The sequence below is a fragment of the Pongo pygmaeus genome, chromosome 3 (genome assembly GCF_028885625.2).
Source record: "Pongo pygmaeus isolate AG05252 chromosome 3, NHGRI_mPonPyg2-v2.0_pri, whole genome shotgun sequence".
Classification (NCBI taxonomy): domain Eukaryota; kingdom Metazoa; phylum Chordata; class Mammalia; order Primates; family Hominidae; genus Pongo; species Pongo pygmaeus.
The window spans coordinates 95,549,783-95,567,985 of NC_072376.2; the positions used below are offsets into that span (position 1 = coordinate 95,549,783).

The window sequence follows — 18,203 nt, forward strand, 5'->3', positions numbered from 1 at the left end:
TCCAAGTTAGACTCATGTATTTAGCTGTTACTCATAAAGTAGAAGCCAGGTAAGCAGTAGTGTTGACTCATACATAATTCGCAAAGAGTTGATAAATTCGGACAACAGCAGTGGGACTGCTTTATAGTTTCAAAAGCCTCTTAACATCTCTGTTTTGAGTGCATCATCTTCTCTAAGATGAATTATCTTCAGACCAAATTATATAAGTCAATCTGCAATGGAACAAGCTGGAGGAGATTTAGATTCACTATCTAGAGAAAAGTGTTTGTTTGTTTAAAAGAAATACTTTAAACTGAGGGAATTCATCACCAGTAGACCAGTCCTACAAGAAATGTTTGAGAGTCCTTCATCTAGAAGTGAAAGTGTCAGGCCTCTGAGCCCAAGCTAAGCCACCATATCCCCTGTGACCTGCACATATACATCCAGATGGCCTGAAGCAACTGAAGATCCACAAAAGAAGTGAAAATGGCCTGTTCCTGCCTTAACTGATGACATTCCACCATTGTGATTTGCTCCTGCCCCACCTTAACTGAATGATTAACCTTGTGAAATTCCTCCTCCTGGCTCAGAACCTCCTGCACTGAGCACCTTGTCACCCCCGCCCCTGCCCATAAGAGAAAAACCCCCTTTGACTGTAATTTTCCACTACCCACCCAAATCCTATAAAACAGCCCCACCCCATCTCCCTTCGCTGACTCTTTTCGGACTCAGCCCGCCTGCACTCAGGTGAAATAAACAGCCTTGTTGATCACACAAAGCCTGTTTGGTGGTCTCTTCACACGGATGCACATGACAGAAAGGATGATGTCTACCATCAAGAAAACACATAGTGTAAAACTCACTGGCATAGCAGATACACAAATGAGATAGAGAAAGGAATCAAATGTTACCACTACAGAAAACCACCAAACCGCAATGATAAATAATGAAAGAGACAAAAGATCAATGAAACAAAAAGTTGGTTCTTTGCAAAGAAAAACAAAATTGATAAACTGCTAGCTAGAATAACCAAGAAAAGGAGAGAGAAGATCCAAATAAACATAATCAGAAATGAAAAAGGAGACATGACAACAGACATCAGAAATGCAAAACGTCATCAGCGAGAATTATGAACAACTATATGCTCAAAAACTAGGAAACCTAGAGGGAATTGATTAAATACCAGGAAACATACTACCTTCTAAGATTAAACCAGGAAGAAACAGAAAACCTCAACAGACCAATAATGAGATTACATCAGTAATAAAAAGTCTCCCCACAAAGAAAGGCCCAGAACTGGATCACTTTACTGCTGAATTCTATCAAGCTTATAAAGAACTAACACTAATTCTTCTCAAATCATTCCAAAAAATTAAAGAGGAGGGAAATCTTTCTAACTCAATCTGTAAGGCCAGCATTACCTGATACTAAAACCAGACAAAGACACAACAAAAAAAGAAAACTATGAGAGAAAAATATCTCTCAGGAACATAGATGTAAAAATCCTCATCAAAATACTAGCAAACTAAATCTAACAACACATCAAAAATATAATACACCATGATCAAGTGGGATTTATCCCAGGAATGCAAAAAATGGTTCCACATATGCGAATCAATAAATGTGATACATTAACCAAAGGAAGGACAAAAACCATATGATCATCTCAATAAACACAGAAAAAGCATTTGATAAAATTTAACATCCTTCATGATAAAAACTCTCAACAAGTTAGGCATAAAAGAAACATACCTCAAAATAACAAAAGCCATATATGACAAACCCACAACTAACATCATACCACCTGGGGAAAAGCTGAAAGCCTTTCCTCTAAGAACTGGAATAAGACAATGATGCTCACCTTTACTATTCTTATTTAACATAGTGCTGGAAGTCCTAGCCTGATCGATTGGGAAAGAGGAAGAAATAAAGGCATAATCCAAGTTGGAAAAGAAGTGAAAGTGTCTCTCTTTACAGATGACATGATCTTATACCTAGAAAAACCTAAAGACTACCAAAAAACTCTTACAAATGATAAATAAATCCAGTAAAGTTGAAGGATACAAAAACCAATGTACAAAAATCAGTAGTGTTTCTATATAACAAGGATGAACTAATTAAAAAGAAATCAAGAAAGTAATCCCACATTTCCACCCACTTCCCCACCCAGTGCCACTCTGGCTATCCTGCACTCGCTCTGAGCTCCAGGCTTCTGCTAAGTTAGCACCACTATGGTCTCCCTTTAGCCGCTCTCATGATTATCTACCCTGGCGTCATCAGCCACAATAGTTCTCCAACATGTATAAGATTTGGGAGATTGCAGACAAGCTTGCCTGGAGGTGGAGGGAAAGATGGTAAGTAGGACGCAGGGTAACACCGATGACTTGTTCATTGGTGGAAATGCCTCTGCTGAAGGCCCCTAGGGCAAAGGTACCTAAAGCACAGTAATCACTGGTGTTGATATTGTCAGGAACCTCACTTACAGGGAGCCAGCTTCACAAAAGAAGCCTACAAGAAGTACATCAAAGATTACATGAAATCAATCAAAGGCAAATTTGGAGACTAGAGACCAGAAAGAGTAAAATGTTCTGTGACAGAGGCTACAGAACCAATCAAGCACACTCTTGCTAATTTCAAAAACTCCAATTCTTTATTGGTGAAAACATGAATCCAGATGGCATGGTTGCCCTGCTGAACTACCATGAGAATGGTATGACTCCATATATAATTTTCTTTAAGGATGATTTAGAAATGGAAAAAACGGTAACAAAGTTGGCAATTACTTTGGCTCTATCACCTGTCGTCATAACTGGCTGCTGCTTGTCACCCATACAACACCAGTAATTAAGACGGATGGGACTGATATAATCTGGAGCTCTTCATTTATTTTGACTATGATTTATTTGAAGTGAAGGCAGTTTTTAAGAAAACTATGTCAGGTTGTCTAAAAATAAAATGTATTTAAACTAAAAAGAAAAGCAATTCCATTTATAATAGCTAAAGAAAGAAAGAAATAACATACCTAGGAATAAATTTAACTAAGGAGGTGAAAGACTTCTATAAGGAAAACTGTAAAATACTGATGAAATTGAAGAGGACACAAAAACAGAACAACATACCATGCTCATGGATCAGAAGAATTAATATTATTAAAATGACCATACTACCAAAGCAATCTACAGATTCAATGCAATTCCTATTGAAATACCACTGACAGTCTTTTCAGAAATAGAAAAAAAAATCCCTAAGATTGGTATGGAGCCACAAAAGACTCTGAATAGCCAAAGCAATACTGAACAAAAACCAAGCTGGAGGCATCACACTACCTGACTTCAAAACACACTACAAAGCTATGGCAGCCAAAACAACATGCTATTGGTATACACATAGACATATAGAGCAATGGATCAGAATAGAGAACCCAGAAATACGTCCATGTATTTACAGCAAACTGATTTTGACAAAGGCACCAAGGACACACACTGGGAAAGGGATACCCTCTTCGATAAACAATACTGAGAAAACTGGATAGTCATATGCATATGAATGAAACTAGACTCCTGTCTCTCACTACTTATAAAAATCAACTCAAAATGCAATAAAGACTTAAGCGTAAGATCTGAAACACAAAACTACTAGAATAAAACATAGGAAGAATGCTTTGGGACATTGGCCTAGGCAAAGATTTTATGGCTAAGACTTTAAAAACACAGGAAACAAAAACAAAAAATAGACAAATGAGACTATATTAAACTAAAAAGCTTCTGCATTGCAAATGAAACAATCAACAGAGTGAAAAGACAGAGTGAAGAGACAATCTGTAGAATGGGAGAAAATATCTGTGAACTATTCATATGACAAGGGACTAATATCCAGAATATATAAGGAACTCAAACAACTCAACAGCAAAAACAAAATAAAACAAAAATACCCTCAAATAATCCTGTTGAAAAGCGGGCATAGGATCTGAATGGACTTTATCAAAAGGAGACATCCAAGCTGGGCACAGTGGCTCACACCTATAATCCCAGCACTTTGGGAGGCCAAGGCAGGAGGATTGCTTGGGCCCAGGAGTTCAAGACCAGCCTGGACAACATAGTGAGACCCTGTCTCTACCAAAAAAAAAAAAAAAAAAAAAAGGCATGGTGGCATGGCCTGTGGTCCCAGCTATTTGGGAGGATGAGGTAGGAAGATCATTTGAGGTGGTGCATGCCTATGGTCCCAGCTACTTAGGAGGCTAACCCTGGGAGATCAAGGCTGCAATGAGCAGTGATCATGCCGCTGCACTCCAGTCTGAGTGACAGAGTGAGACCCTGTCTCAAAAAAAAAGAAGACATACAAATGGCCAACAGGTATTTGAAAAAAATGTTGAACATCACTAATCATCAGGGAAATGCAAATCAAAGCCATGAGATAACATCTCACCCCAATTAGAATGGCTATTATAAAAAAGCAAAAAAAAAAAAAAAAAAAAAAATGCTGGTAAGGATGTGGAGAACCAATCAAGCACACCCTTGCTAACTTCAAAAACTCCAATTCTTTATTGGTGAAAACATGAGAGGATGAATTATCTTCTCACTGTTGGTGAGAAGATAATTTGTTACAGCCATTATGTAAAACAGTATGGCGGTTTCTCAAAAAACTAAAACTAGAACTACTATTCGATACAGCAATCAGACTACTGGGTATTTATCCAAAGGAAAGGAAATCAGTATATACAAGGGATATCTGTACCCTTGTTTTTTTCCATCATTATTCACAATAGCCAAGATATGGAATCGACCTCACTATCCATCAATGGATAAATGGATAAGGAAAATGTGATATATATATATCACATATATATCACATGTATATATATATATATACACACACAATGAAATACTATTTGGTCATTAAAAAAAAAAAGAAATCCCATCATCCACAGCAAAATGAATAGAACTGAAGGTCATTATGTTAAATAAATTATAAGCCAAACACAGAAAGATAAATATCACATGTTCTCATTCATATGTGGGAATAAAAAAGGTGATCTCATGAAGGTAGACAGTAGAATGACAGTTACTGAAGGCAGGGGAGGGTAGTGGGTAGGGAGATGAAGAGGAGTTGGTTAATGGGTACAAACATACAGCTAGACAGAAGGAATAAGTTCTAGTATTTGACAGCAGAGTAAGGTTACTACAGTTAACGATAACTTATCATATATTTCAAAATATCTAGAAGAGAATATTTGAAATATTCCCAACACAAAGAAATGATAAATGTTTGAAGTGATGGATATCCTAATACCCTGATTTGATCATTATACATTGTATGCATGTATCAAATATCACGCATTTGTATAATTATGTATCAAGGACAAAATTCCTGAAATCCTAAAAAAAAAAAGTCCTTTAAAGAGCCAGTGAGGGTAAAGGATAAGACCAAGGTCCAATTCAAGCAACAGAAGATAGTTACAGAATTATTGTGCATCATTCTGGAGAAGAAGCCAAGTTGTTCCTAAGAGGGAAAAGAGGTGGAAAACGAGGGAAGAGAAAAAGTTGGATAAGAAGAAGAGAAGCAAGAGGATAGAATGCAGGGCCAGTCCAGTGGCTATGGTCTGAATGTGTGCCCCAAAATCATATGTTGAAACTTAGTCACCAATATATAATATCAAGGGGTGTGTTCTTCAGGAAGTGACTAAGTCATGAGAGCTATTTTCTTGTAAATGGGATTCATGCCTTATAAAAAAAGTTTCACACAGTATTTGCCCCTTTTGCCCTTCTGCCTTCCACCATGTGAAGACACATATTCAAGGCTCCATCTTGGAAGCTGAGACTGAACCCTCATTAGACACAGAACCTGCTGGTGCTTTGATCTTGGACTTCCCAGTTTCCAGAGCTGTCAGTATTGAATGCATGTTGTTATAAATTACCCAGTCTCAGGTGTTTTGTTAGCAGCAGGAACAGACTAAGACACCGGCCCCTAATATTTATGAGTTTTGGCCTGTTCATACTGGCTCAGGAGAGCCAATTGGGTCAATTCTACGTTCAATGACATCATGTGGATAGTGCGAAATCACCGATGGGTATTTATATCATGTAAATTGGCAAATGCTATAAATCAGGGCTCACCAATGCCATCTTTCCTCTGGGAGCCTGTTTCCCTCAACACCTGTAGGTCTGGGGCAAGAAGCCAACATAACATTGGTCGAATATTTATTTATTTATTTATTTAGAGACAGAGTCTTGCTTTGTCACCCAGGCTGGAGTGCAGTGGCGTGATCTTGGCTCACTACAGTAACCTCTGCCTCCTGGGTTCAAGTGATTCTCCTGCCTCAGCCTCCTAAGTAGCTAAGATTACAGGTGCCCACCACCATGCCCAGCTAATTTTTTTTTTTTTTTTGTATTTTTAGTAGAGACAGGGTTTCACTATGTTGGCCAGGCTGGTCTCCTGACCTTAAGTGACTTGTCTGTCTCGGCCTCCCAAAGTGCTGGGATTACAGCTGTGAGCTACCGTGCCTGGCCAGGTCTAAATATTTATAACAAACTGTTAAATAAAATATGTTCTACCCTCACATCTTGACAAATATACTTTTATAATGACCTGGAAGGGCAGGTTCCTATTTAGAATTCTCAGACTCCTTGGGGTCTCCAGATTATGCAGACAGCTGGGCTCCCTGGCTGCCCATCCCTGGTCTGAGGGCAGTTCCTCTTTTATTTCTACCTATGCCCCATCCTACACTACAAAGGGCTTTGTGGACACATGTGTGGGCACCTGATGCTGCATAGCTAAGCTCTAACCACACCCACTTCATAAAATGTGTGTCCCCTGGGCATCCTTAGCCACTAGGGTTGTGTACTCCAGCTGTGCAGTCTGCCCTTAGGAGGACTTAATCAGGAAAGAGGATGTACTGGCCCTGTAAATAGGCTCCAAGTGGTTTGGGCAGATAATTCTGCAGTCTAAGGTACCCAGACGTAGATGAATAGCATTCCATTGTATAGATCACTTTGGGTAATATGGACATTTTAACAACTTTAATCCTTCCAGTCCATGAGCATGAGCTATCTTTCCATTTATTTGTGTCTTCTTCTATTTTTCTAATGAATTTTTTACAGTTTTCAGTGTACTGATTTTTTGTGTGTTGATTTTGGATCCTACAACTTTACTATATTTGTTTATCTTAACAGTTTTTTGGTGGAGTCTCTGGGGTTTTCTACATATAAGGACATGTTATCTGCAAACAGGTGTAATTTAACTTCTCCCTTTCCTATTTGGGGGATGTCTTTTATTTCTTTCTCTTGCCTAGTTGCTGTAGCTAGGATTTCCAATACTATGTTGAATAGAGGTGTCAAGAATGGACATCTTTGTGTGGTTCTGATCTTAGACGAAAGGCTTTCCATTTTCACTGTAGTGTATAATATTAGCTGTGAACAAAATCTGCATTTTAAAACACCTGTTAGATTCTTACTGGGAGATGTTGAAGGCCTCTAAATGTAAGAGGTAGGGTAGGGCTTTGTGTTGTTGTTTCCCCCAAACTCACTAAATGTTGACATGTTACCCTGGTATCCAGCCCTAGATGGAACTCTGCTACCTCTGTCATCATTAGCAAGCAGGCATGCTCTTCTTACAAGCTCAGCTCAGTCCCTTAGGCACTGTATCGGCTGAGATAAGGAAAAGCTGCTGTAATAATAATACAGTGGTTTAAAGCAACAGTCCGAGGTGAATGTTCCAAGGTGGCAGGTGGTCTGCTTCATGAGGCACTCAGGGGCTCAGGTTCCTTCCAACATGATTCTGCACCACTCTCTGGGCCTTTTGTTTTCTGCATAGCGAAGTTCTAGCCAACCAAACGGCAAGAAGGGAACAAGAACTCAGAATAGGCATATTTACGTTCTTAAGGTGTAGGCCCAGAAATCTAGGTATACATTCTTCTACTCACATGCCATCAGGTGAAACTTGGCCACATGACTACAACTCTCTGTTAGGTGAGCTGGATGGGTGCTGTAGCCAAGAACCTACGAAGAAGAGAAGAATGGACTATTTGGTAGAAAACCGGTTGTCTCCACCATTGGCACACTGCCAAGTATCTTGCAGGGAACAATTAATCAAGGCGGATGCAATAATATTCTAGACACAAGTTAAGCTCACTTACTATTCAGAATAGGTAGCAGAATCTTCAGGTCCAAATCAGAGCCTGAGCCACAAAAACCACCCTGAAAGATATAGATAGGTTGCTGGGCTCATAAATTTTATGCACTTCTATACATATAAGGACACAGATTCTTCTACAGTATTGCTAATTAATCCACACGTTTTATTTTATTTTTTAATTTATTTATTTTGAGACAGAGTCTCGCTCTGTCGCCCAGGCTGGAGCGCAGTGGCGTGATCTCAGCTGATTGCAACCTCCGTCTCCCGGATTCATGCCATTCTCTTGTCTCAGCCTCCCGAGTAGCTGGGACTACAGGCACCTGCCACCACGTCCAGCTAATTTTTTGTATTTTTAGTAGAGATGGGGTTTCATCATGTTAGCCAGGATGGTCTCGATCTCCTGACCTCATGATCCGCCTGCCTTGGCCTCCCAAAGTGCTGGGATTACAAGTGTGAGCCACCACACCCAGCCTCACACATTTTATTTTTTAAATTTAAGTTTATTTTATTTTTTTAGAGATGGGGTCTTGCTATGTTGCCCAGGCAGGATTCAAACTTCTGGGCTTGGCTGGGCATGGTGGTTCATTCCTATAATCCCAGTGTTTTGGGAGGCCAAGGCAGGAGGATTGCTTGAGTCCAGGAGTTTGAGACCAGCCTGGGCAACATAGCAAGACACTTCTCTACAAAACAAAAACAAAAACAAACAGACAAAAACCTCCTGTGCTCAAGGAATCCTCCCACCTCAGACTCCTGAGTAGGATCACACACACATGCCACTGTGCCTGGCTAATCCACTATTTTAAACACCACACATTTTGCCAACTGAAAACTATTTCTATCATTTTAAAAGTATATTAACAACTAGTAAATTGAGATAGCAATAGTCAAACCACTTGTAATAGGTCCTCTGGAATGTGGAGACCTGAGAAAAACATTTCAAACCTATCCTGGAGAGTATATTCCTGATTAGGGCACTTCAAATGCTAAATTCCTATTTCTAGATTAAAAGTAACAAACATGCATATATCACATTGTCCAGGCCCTTGATGCATATTGAAAACATTCACACCACACACACACACAGACACACTCACATACACATGCACACACACAAACATGTGTGTGCACACACACACACACATGCACACAGGAAATACAGAAAACTATGCACCAAAACAGAGATGATTACTATTAGGTAGGGTCTATTTTGTGCAGGTATCAACATATAAATATTCCCAGAGGAATTTCATAATTCAGGAAGATGACAAAAGAAGTAAAGAATGACTGCATCTATTCTGAACTCTACCCAATTCTGGAGTCCTGAGGTCAGTCACTACTTCTTGCTTTCTAAGGCACTGATGGTAACAATTAACTTCTGTGGCCAAGGGACTATCTCCAGGATGGCCTGGATCCTCTTTTTGCCATCCCACACTGCTCTCACACCACACTGTTTGAGTTGTCTATTTCCTGCGTCTGGGCCCTTATTATAAATGAAAGTAGTTCTTCTTTGCTTTGGTCCTGGCTCAAAATATAGCCCTCAACTACTGAGTCTTTAGTAATTCCTTTGCATCTGATTGCAGATGCAATTGAAAATTGCAATATAACTGCAATTGCCTTGCCTGTGAAAAGGCAATATAACCGATGGTTGAAAGCAAAGATTCTTTCAGTTCCCTCATCTGAGTAATGAGTTGGCAGATGTAAAGTGCTTAGGACAGCACCTGGCATGTAGTAAGTAGCACTCTATGGGTGCCGGCTGTTATCATTTCTCTATTATCTGTTTCTCCTGACAGACCTGTAGATAGTGGGACTTTGAATCTTCTTCACTTTATTTTACTGTTTTAATTAATTAATTAAATAATTTTTTTTAAAAAAGACAGAGTCTCACTCTGTTGTCCAGGTTGGAGTATAGCGAAGCAATCATAGCTCACTTTAACCTCAAACACCTGAGCTCAACTGATCTTCCTGCCTCAGCCTCCTGAGTAGCTAGGACTACAGGCATGCATCACCTCACCCAGCTAATTTTTAAATTTTTGTAGAGATGAGGTCTTGCTATGTTGTCCAGGTTGGTTTTGAACCCCTGACCGCAACGGATCATTCTGCCTTGGCCTCCCAAAGCTCTGGCATTACAGGTGTGAGCCATTGTGCCTGGCCTCCACTTTATTTTAAGAAGGAAACCACAGGTAAATACTCTTAACACTTCATCACTCTTGACACTACCCTTCCACTAGGTAACTGCACGAACAGGGTCAGATGGCTGCTGGGGTTGTTTTGAAACTTGACATGATTAAGCCTGTGATGCCAGAATAAAAAAAAATTACTTTTCTCTTGCCCTTTATCTGTTGTCTGTCTTTTAGACATTTAACTATCAGTCTTCCTACATAAAGGAATAAATGGGGTAAAAAAAAAAAAAAGAGTTTTTCCCATTCCAGGATGGCCAAATAGCAACAGCTCTGGCCTGCAGCTCACAGTGTGATTGATGCAGAAGATGGGTGATTTCTGCATTTCCCAACTGAGCCTCCGATGGTGATACCCAGGGGAACAGGGTCTGGAGTGGACTCCAGCAAACTCCAACAGACCTGTAGCTGAGGGATCTGACTGTTAGAAGGAAAACTAACAAACAGAAAGGAATAGCATCAACATCAACAAAAAGGACATCCACACCAAAACACCATCTGTAGGTCACCAACACCAAAGACCAGAGGTAGATAAAACCACAAAGATGGGGAGAAACCAGAGCAGAAAAGCTGAAAATTCTAAAAACCAGAGCGCCTCTTCTCCTCCAAAGGATTGCAGCTCCTCACCAACAACGGAACAAAGCTGGACAGAGAATGACTTTGACGAGTTGACAGAAGTAGGCTTCAGAAGGTCAGTAATAAACTTCTCCGAGCTACAGGAGGATGTTTGAACTCATTGCAAGGAAGCTAAAAACCTTGAAAAAAGATTAGATGAATGGCTAAGTAGAATAAACAGTGCAGAGAAGAACTTAAATGACCTGATGGAGCTGAAAACCACGGCGTGAGAACTACGTGATGCATGAACAAGCTTCAGTAGCCAATTCAATCAAGTGGAAGAAAGGGTATCAGTGATTAAAGTTCAAATTAATGAAATAAAGTGAGAGGAGAAGTTTAGAGAAAAAAGAGTAAAAAGAAACGAACAAAGCCTCCAAGAAACATGGGACTATGTGAAAAGACCAAATCTACGTTTGATTGATGTACCTGAAAGTGACAGGGAGAATGGAACCAACTTGGAAAACACTCTTCAGGATATTATCCGGGAGAACTTCCCCAACCTAGCAAGGCAGGCCAACATTCAAATTCAGGAAATACAGACAACACCACAAAGATACTCCTTGAGAAGAGCAACCCCAAGACACATAATTGTCAGATTCACCAAGGTTGAAATGAAGGAAAAAATGTTAAGGGCAGTCAGAGAGAAAGGTCGAGTTACCCACAAAGGGAAGCCCATCAGACTAACAGCAGATCTCTTGGCAGAAACTCTACAAGCCAGAAGAGAGTGGGGGCCAATATTCAACATTCTTAAAGAAACGACTTTTCAACCCAGAATTTCATATCCAGCCAAACTGAGCTTCATAAGTGAAGGAGAAATAAAATCCTTTACAGACAAGCAAATGCTGAGAGATTTTGTCACCACCAGGCCTGCCTTACAAGAGCCCCTGAAGGAAGCACTAAACATGGAAAGGAACAACCAGTACCAGCCACTGCAAAAACATGCCAAATTGTAAAGACCATCGAAGCTAGGAAGAAACTGCATCAACTAACGGGCAAAATAACCAGCTAACATCATAATGACAGGATCAAATTCACACATAACAATATTAACCTTAAATGTAAATGGGCTAAATGCCCCAATTAAAAGACACAGACTGGCAAATTGGATAAAGAGTTAAGACCCATCAGTGTGCTGTATTCAGGAGACCCATCTCAAGTGCAGAGACACACATAGGCTCAAAATAAAGGGATGGAGGAAGATCTACCAAGCAAATGGAAAGCAAAAAAAAGCAGGGGTTGCAATCCTAGTCTCTGATAAAAGAGACTTTAAACCAACAAATATCTAACGAGACAAAGAAGGCCATTACATAATGGTAAAGGGATCAATTCAACAAGAAGAGCTAACTATCCTAAATATACATGCACCCAATACAGGAGCACCCAGATTCATAAAGCAAGTCCTTAAAGACCTGCAAAGAGACTTAGACTCCCACACAATAATAATGGGAGACTTTAACACCCCACTGTCAATATTAGACAGATCAGAGAGACAGAAAGTTAACAAGGATATCCAGGACTTAAACTCAGCTCTGCACCAAGTGGACCTAATAGACATCTACAGAACTCTCCATCCCAAATCAACAGAATATACATTCTTCTCAGCACCACATTGCACTTATTCCAAAATTGACCACATAGTTGGAAGCAGTCCTCAGCAAATATAAAAGAACAGAAATCACAACAAACTGTCTCTCAGACCACAGTGTAATCAAATTAGAACTCAGTATTAAGAAACTCACTCAAAACCGCACAACTACATGGAAACAGAACAACTTGCTCCTGAATGACTACTGGGTAAATAACGAAATGAAGGCAGAAATAAAGATGTTCTTTGAAACCAATGAGAACAAAGACACAACATACCAGAATCTCTGGGACACATTTAAAGCAGTGTGTAGAGGGACATTTATAGCACCAAATGCCCACAAGAGAGAGCAGGAAAGATCTAAAATCAACACCCTAACATCACAATTAAAAGAACTAGAGAAGCAAGAGCAAACAAATTCAAAAGCTAGCACAAGGCAAGAAATAACTAAGATCAGAGCAGAATTGAAGGAGACAGAGACACAAAAATCCTTCAAAAAATCAATGAATCCAGAAGATGGTTTTCAGAAAAGATCAACAAAATTGATAGACCACTAGCAAGACTAATAAAGAAGAAAAGAGAGAAGAATCAAACAGATGCAATAAAAAATGATAAAGGGGATATCACCACCAATCCCACAGAAATACAAACTACCATTGGAGAATACTATAAACACCTCTATGCAAATAAACTAGAAAATCTAGACGAAATGGATAAATTCCTGGACACATACACCCTCCCAAGACTAAACTAGGAGGAAGTTGAATCTCTGAACAGACAAATAACAGGCTCTGAAATTGAGGCAATAATTAATAGCCTACCAACAAAAAAAAGTCCAGGACCAGACAGATTCACAGCCGAATTCTACCAGAGGTACAACGAGGAGGTGGTACTATTCCTTCTGAAACTATTCCAATCAATAGAAAAAGAGGGAATCCTCTCTAACTCATTTTATGAGACCAGCATCATCCTGATACCAAAGCCTGGCAGAGACACAACTAAAAAAGAGAATTTTAGACCCATATTCCTGATTAACATTGATGTGAAAATCCTCAATAAAATACTGGCAAAGTGAATCCAGCAGCACCTCAAAAAGCTTATCCACCACGATCAAGTTGGCTTCATCCCTGGGATGCAAGGCTAGTTCAACATATGCAAATCAATAAATGTAATCCATCACATAAACAAAACAAACGACAAAAACCATGTGATTTTCTCAACAGATGCAGAAAAGCCTTTGACAAAATTCAACAGCCCTTCATGCTAAAAACTCTCAATAAACTAGGTATTGATGGAAGGTATCTGAAAATAGTAAGAGCTATTTATGACAAACCCACAGCCAATATCTTACTGAATGGGCAAAAACTGGAAGCATTCCCTTTGAAAACTGGCATAAGACAAGGATGCCCTCTCTCACCACTCCTATTCAACATAGTGTTGGAAGTTCTGTCCAGGGCAATCAGGCAAGAGAAAGAAAGAAAGGGTATTCAATTAGGAAAAGAGGAAGTCAAATTGTCCCTGTTTGCAGATGACATGATTGTATAATTAGAAAACCCCATCCTCTCAGCCCAGAATCTCCTTATGCTGATAAGCAACTTCAGCAAAGTCTCAGGATACAAAATCAATGTGCAAATATCACAAGCATTCCTATACACCAATAACAAACAGCCAAATCATGAGTGAACTCCCATTCACAAATGCTACAAAGAGAATAAAATTCCTAGGAATCCAACTTACAAGAGATGTGAAGGACCTCTTCAAGGAGAACTACAAGCCACTGCTCAATGAAATATAGGAGGACACAAACAAATAGAAAAACATTCCATGCTCATGGATAGGAAGAATCAATATTGTGAAAATGGCCATACTGCCGAAGGTAATTTATGGATTCAATGCCATTTTCATCAAGCTATCAATGACTTTCTTCACAGAATTGGAAAAACCACTTTAAAATGGATGTGGAACCAAAAAAAGAGCCCTCATTGCCACGACAATCCTAAGCAAAAAGAACAAAGCTGGAGACATCACACCGCCTGACTTCAAACTATACTACAAGGCTATGGTAGCCAAAACAGCATGGTACTGGTAGCAAAACAGAGATATAGACCAATGGAACACAACACAGGCCTCAGAAATAACACCACACATCTACAACCATCTGAACTTTGACAAACCTGACAAAAACAAGAAATGGGGAAAGGGTTCTCTATTTAATAAATGGTGCTGGGAAAACTGACTAGTCATATGTAGAAAGCTGAAACTGGATCTCTTCCTTACACCTTATATAAAAAGTTATTCAAGATGGATTAAAGACTTAAATGTTAGACCTAAAACCATAAAAACCCTAGAAGAAAACCTAGGCAATACCATTCAGGACATAGACATGGGCAAGGACTTCATGACTAAAACACCAAAAGCAATGGCAACAAAAGCCAAAATAGACAAATGGGATCTAAATAAACTAAAGAGCTTCTGCACAGCAAAAGAAACTACCATCAGAGTGAACAGGCAACCTACAGAATGGGAGAAAATTTTTGCAATCTACCCATCTGACAGAGGGCTAATATCCAGAATCTACAAAGAACTTACACAAACTTACAAAAAAAAAATCCCATCAAAAAGTGGGCAAAGGATATGAACAGACATTTCTCAAAAGAAGACATTTATGCAGCCAACAGACACATGAAAAAATGCTCATCATCACCGGTCATCAGAGAAATGCAAATCAAAACCACAATGAGATACCATCTCACACCAGTTAGAATGGCGATCATTAAAAAGTCAGGAAACAACAGATGCTGGAGAGGATGTGGAGAAATAGGAACACTTTTACACTGTTGGTGGGACTGTAAACTAGTTCAACCATTGTGGAAGTCAGTGTGGCAATTCCTCGAGGATCTAGAACTAGAAATACCATTTGACCCAGCGATCCCGTTACTGGGTATATACCCAAAGGATTATAAATCATGCTACTATAAAGACACATGCACACGTATGTTTATTGTGGCACTACTCACAGTAGCAAAGACTTGGAACCAACCCAAATGTCCATCAATGATAGACTGGATTAAGAAAATGTGGCTCATATACACCATGGAATACTAAGCAGCCATAAAAAAGGATGAGTTCACGTCCTTTGCAGGGACATGGATGAAGCTGTAAACCATCATTCTGAGCAAACTATCACAAGGACAGGAAACCAAACACTGCATGTCCTCACTCATAGGTGGGAATTGAACAATGAGAACACTTGGACAGAGGGCAGGGAACGTGACACACCGGGGCCTGTTGTGGGGTGGAGGGCTGGGGGAGGGATAGCACTAGGAGAAATACCTAATGTAAATGATGAGTTAATGGGTGCAGCAAACCAACATGGCACATGTGTACCTATGTAACAAACCCGCATGTTGTACACATGTACCCTAGAACTTAAAGTATAATTAAAAAAAAAAAAGCAATATTTTTTAAAAGAAAAAAGTGCTCAGTGGGCAGCTTTTGAAAGAAAGTCTAAAAGAGAGTTCCCCACCTCCTGTGCATTAAGTTTATCTACATACTTACCTGTTCCCTTTAATAACTGTAGTTTTTGCTGGTGTTTAAATATTCTAAAAACTACATCTCCCAGCGTGTGTGGCAGAGTGGTGGCCTCTGTGCACCCTCTGCACCTGTCAGAGGTGACAATGCAGTGGGCTGTGAGCACGGTGGCCAATCGGGATTTTCTCCTGCAGGCATTCCCTCCTGCCTTGTGTCATCTGCTTAGTTGTGCACAGACCGAGATACGTGGTGGTGACCTGGTGAAGCTGATGCAGGGTCTAGTGGTTGGAGACATTGCAGAGCTAAGGCCAAACCAGAGGACACTGTTGCTGCTTACTCATGAGGCTAGAGGCACCTTAGATGACTTGATTGTGATCAGTACTTCTGAGGGGCACCTATATGTGATGTTCAACACTGGCTGCTGGGAAAAAGACTTGGCCTTCATGCAGGACAAGATCAGAGAACTTCAGAGGCAGGGCAGGGATGTGGGCCTGGAGGTGGTGAATACTGCCCTGCTAGCCCTGCAAGGGCCCCCTGTGGCCCAGGTGCTACAGGCTGGGGCAGCAGCTGACCTGAGGAAACTGCCTTCATGACTAGTGCTGTGATGGAGGTGTTTGATGTGTCTGGCCGCCACCTTACCCACTGTGGCTGCACAGGAGAGAATGGCGTGGACACCTTGGTGCCAGCAGCGGGGGCAGTTCACCCAGCATCAGCTCTTCTGGAAAACCCAGAGGCGAAGCTGGCAGTGCTGGCAGTGCTGGCAGCTTGCGCCTGGAGGCAGGCCTCTGGCTGTACAGGAGTGACACTGATGAACACACTACCCCTGTGGAGGGCAGCCTCAGTTGGACATTGGGGAAGTGCCACTGAGCTGCTCTCGACTTCCCTGGAGCCAAGGTCATTGTTCCCCAGCTGAAGGGAAAGTGCAGTGGAGGTGTGTGGGGTTGATGTGTGAGGGGGCCCTGATGCAGGCACACAGTCCCACCTGAGCATCGAGGGTCCATGATTCGTACTGTGACCAGTGGCTGTCCCTTGCCCTACCTGAAGAAGAATGTGGCAATGGGTTACATGCCCTGCCAGTAGTCAGCCAGGGGCAATGCTGCTGGTAGAGGTGCGGCGGAAGCAGCAGATGGGCGCAGTCAGCAAGATGCCCTTTGCGCCCATGAAGTGCTCTACCCTCGTGTGAGGATGGCTCAGGGCAGGACCATCCCCTCCAGAAGTCTTGCCCTAGAGGGTATTCTTCAAGGGCTTAGGCAGGAAGCTGAGGCAGAACTCACTGGGGGTGGGCAGCTAAGGGGGAGGTTGGTTTTAGTTGTCTGGTTAAGGGGGCCATACCACTTACTCTCTCCACCCAACCCATGGCCACTCCAGCTCCAGGACCCTGTTTCTGAGCGACAGACCAGCCATTCAATGTCTTCTTTCGGTCCATGATCCCACTGACCCACTCTAGCCTGATGGAGGGAAATGAGAAGCTCTCGCTCTGCTATCTCTCCCACTCTGCCAGGTGCTGGCTGTGGAACAAAGGCTCGCCTTTGTGGGGAGGATAAAACCTGCCCAACCTGCCTCACCTTGGTTATTCGCATTGCAAGGAGTCATTACCATGGGCAGTATGGGCTCAGGCCACCTCTTCCAGTTTGCTTTCCATAAATGCAAATTGTCCCTACCGTGAGTCAGGAATGAGTCCTGACTCGCAGTGGGGCTGCTGTAAACTTGGGGATGGTTGAGGGAACACAGACGCAGCCTTCCACGCTCCCCAGGTGGTCCAGCCTGCTGCCCAGAAGCAAACCATGGCAGGCTCACCACTGGTTCTATGCCACAGGGCTGTTGTAGGACAGGCTGGGCTTCCTCCTGGACTCACCTTACCCTGGGCTGACCTTTGCCCCTGGTATCCAATAATGGCCTCCACCAAATCCTGAAAAAAAAAATTAAACACACTTCCTTCTTAAAAATAAATATTCTAAAAATTCTGAGGAAATTATTATTATTATTATTTTGAGACAGGGTCTCACTGTCACCCAGGCTGGAGTGCAGCGGCACGATCATGGCTCACTGCAGCCTCCACCTCCCAGGCTCAAACGATCCTCCGGCCTCAGCCCTGAAAGTAGCTGGGACTACAGGCATGCACCACCACACCTGGCTAATTTTTGTATTTTTAATAGAGATGGGGGCTCATCATGTTGTCCAGGTTGGTC

General features: G+C 41.3%; 2 pseudogenes; both read left to right on the forward strand.

Moving 5' to 3' along the window:
* Positions 1-2,233: 2,233 nt before the first annotated feature.
* On the forward strand, positions 2,234-2,823 carry LOC129034563 (translationally-controlled tumor protein-like; annotated as a pseudogene).
* A 13,337-nt stretch (positions 2,824-16,160) lies between these two features.
* Positions 16,161-17,197, forward strand: LOC129034564 (aminomethyltransferase, mitochondrial-like; annotated as a pseudogene).
* Positions 17,198-18,203: the final 1,006 nt, after the last annotated feature.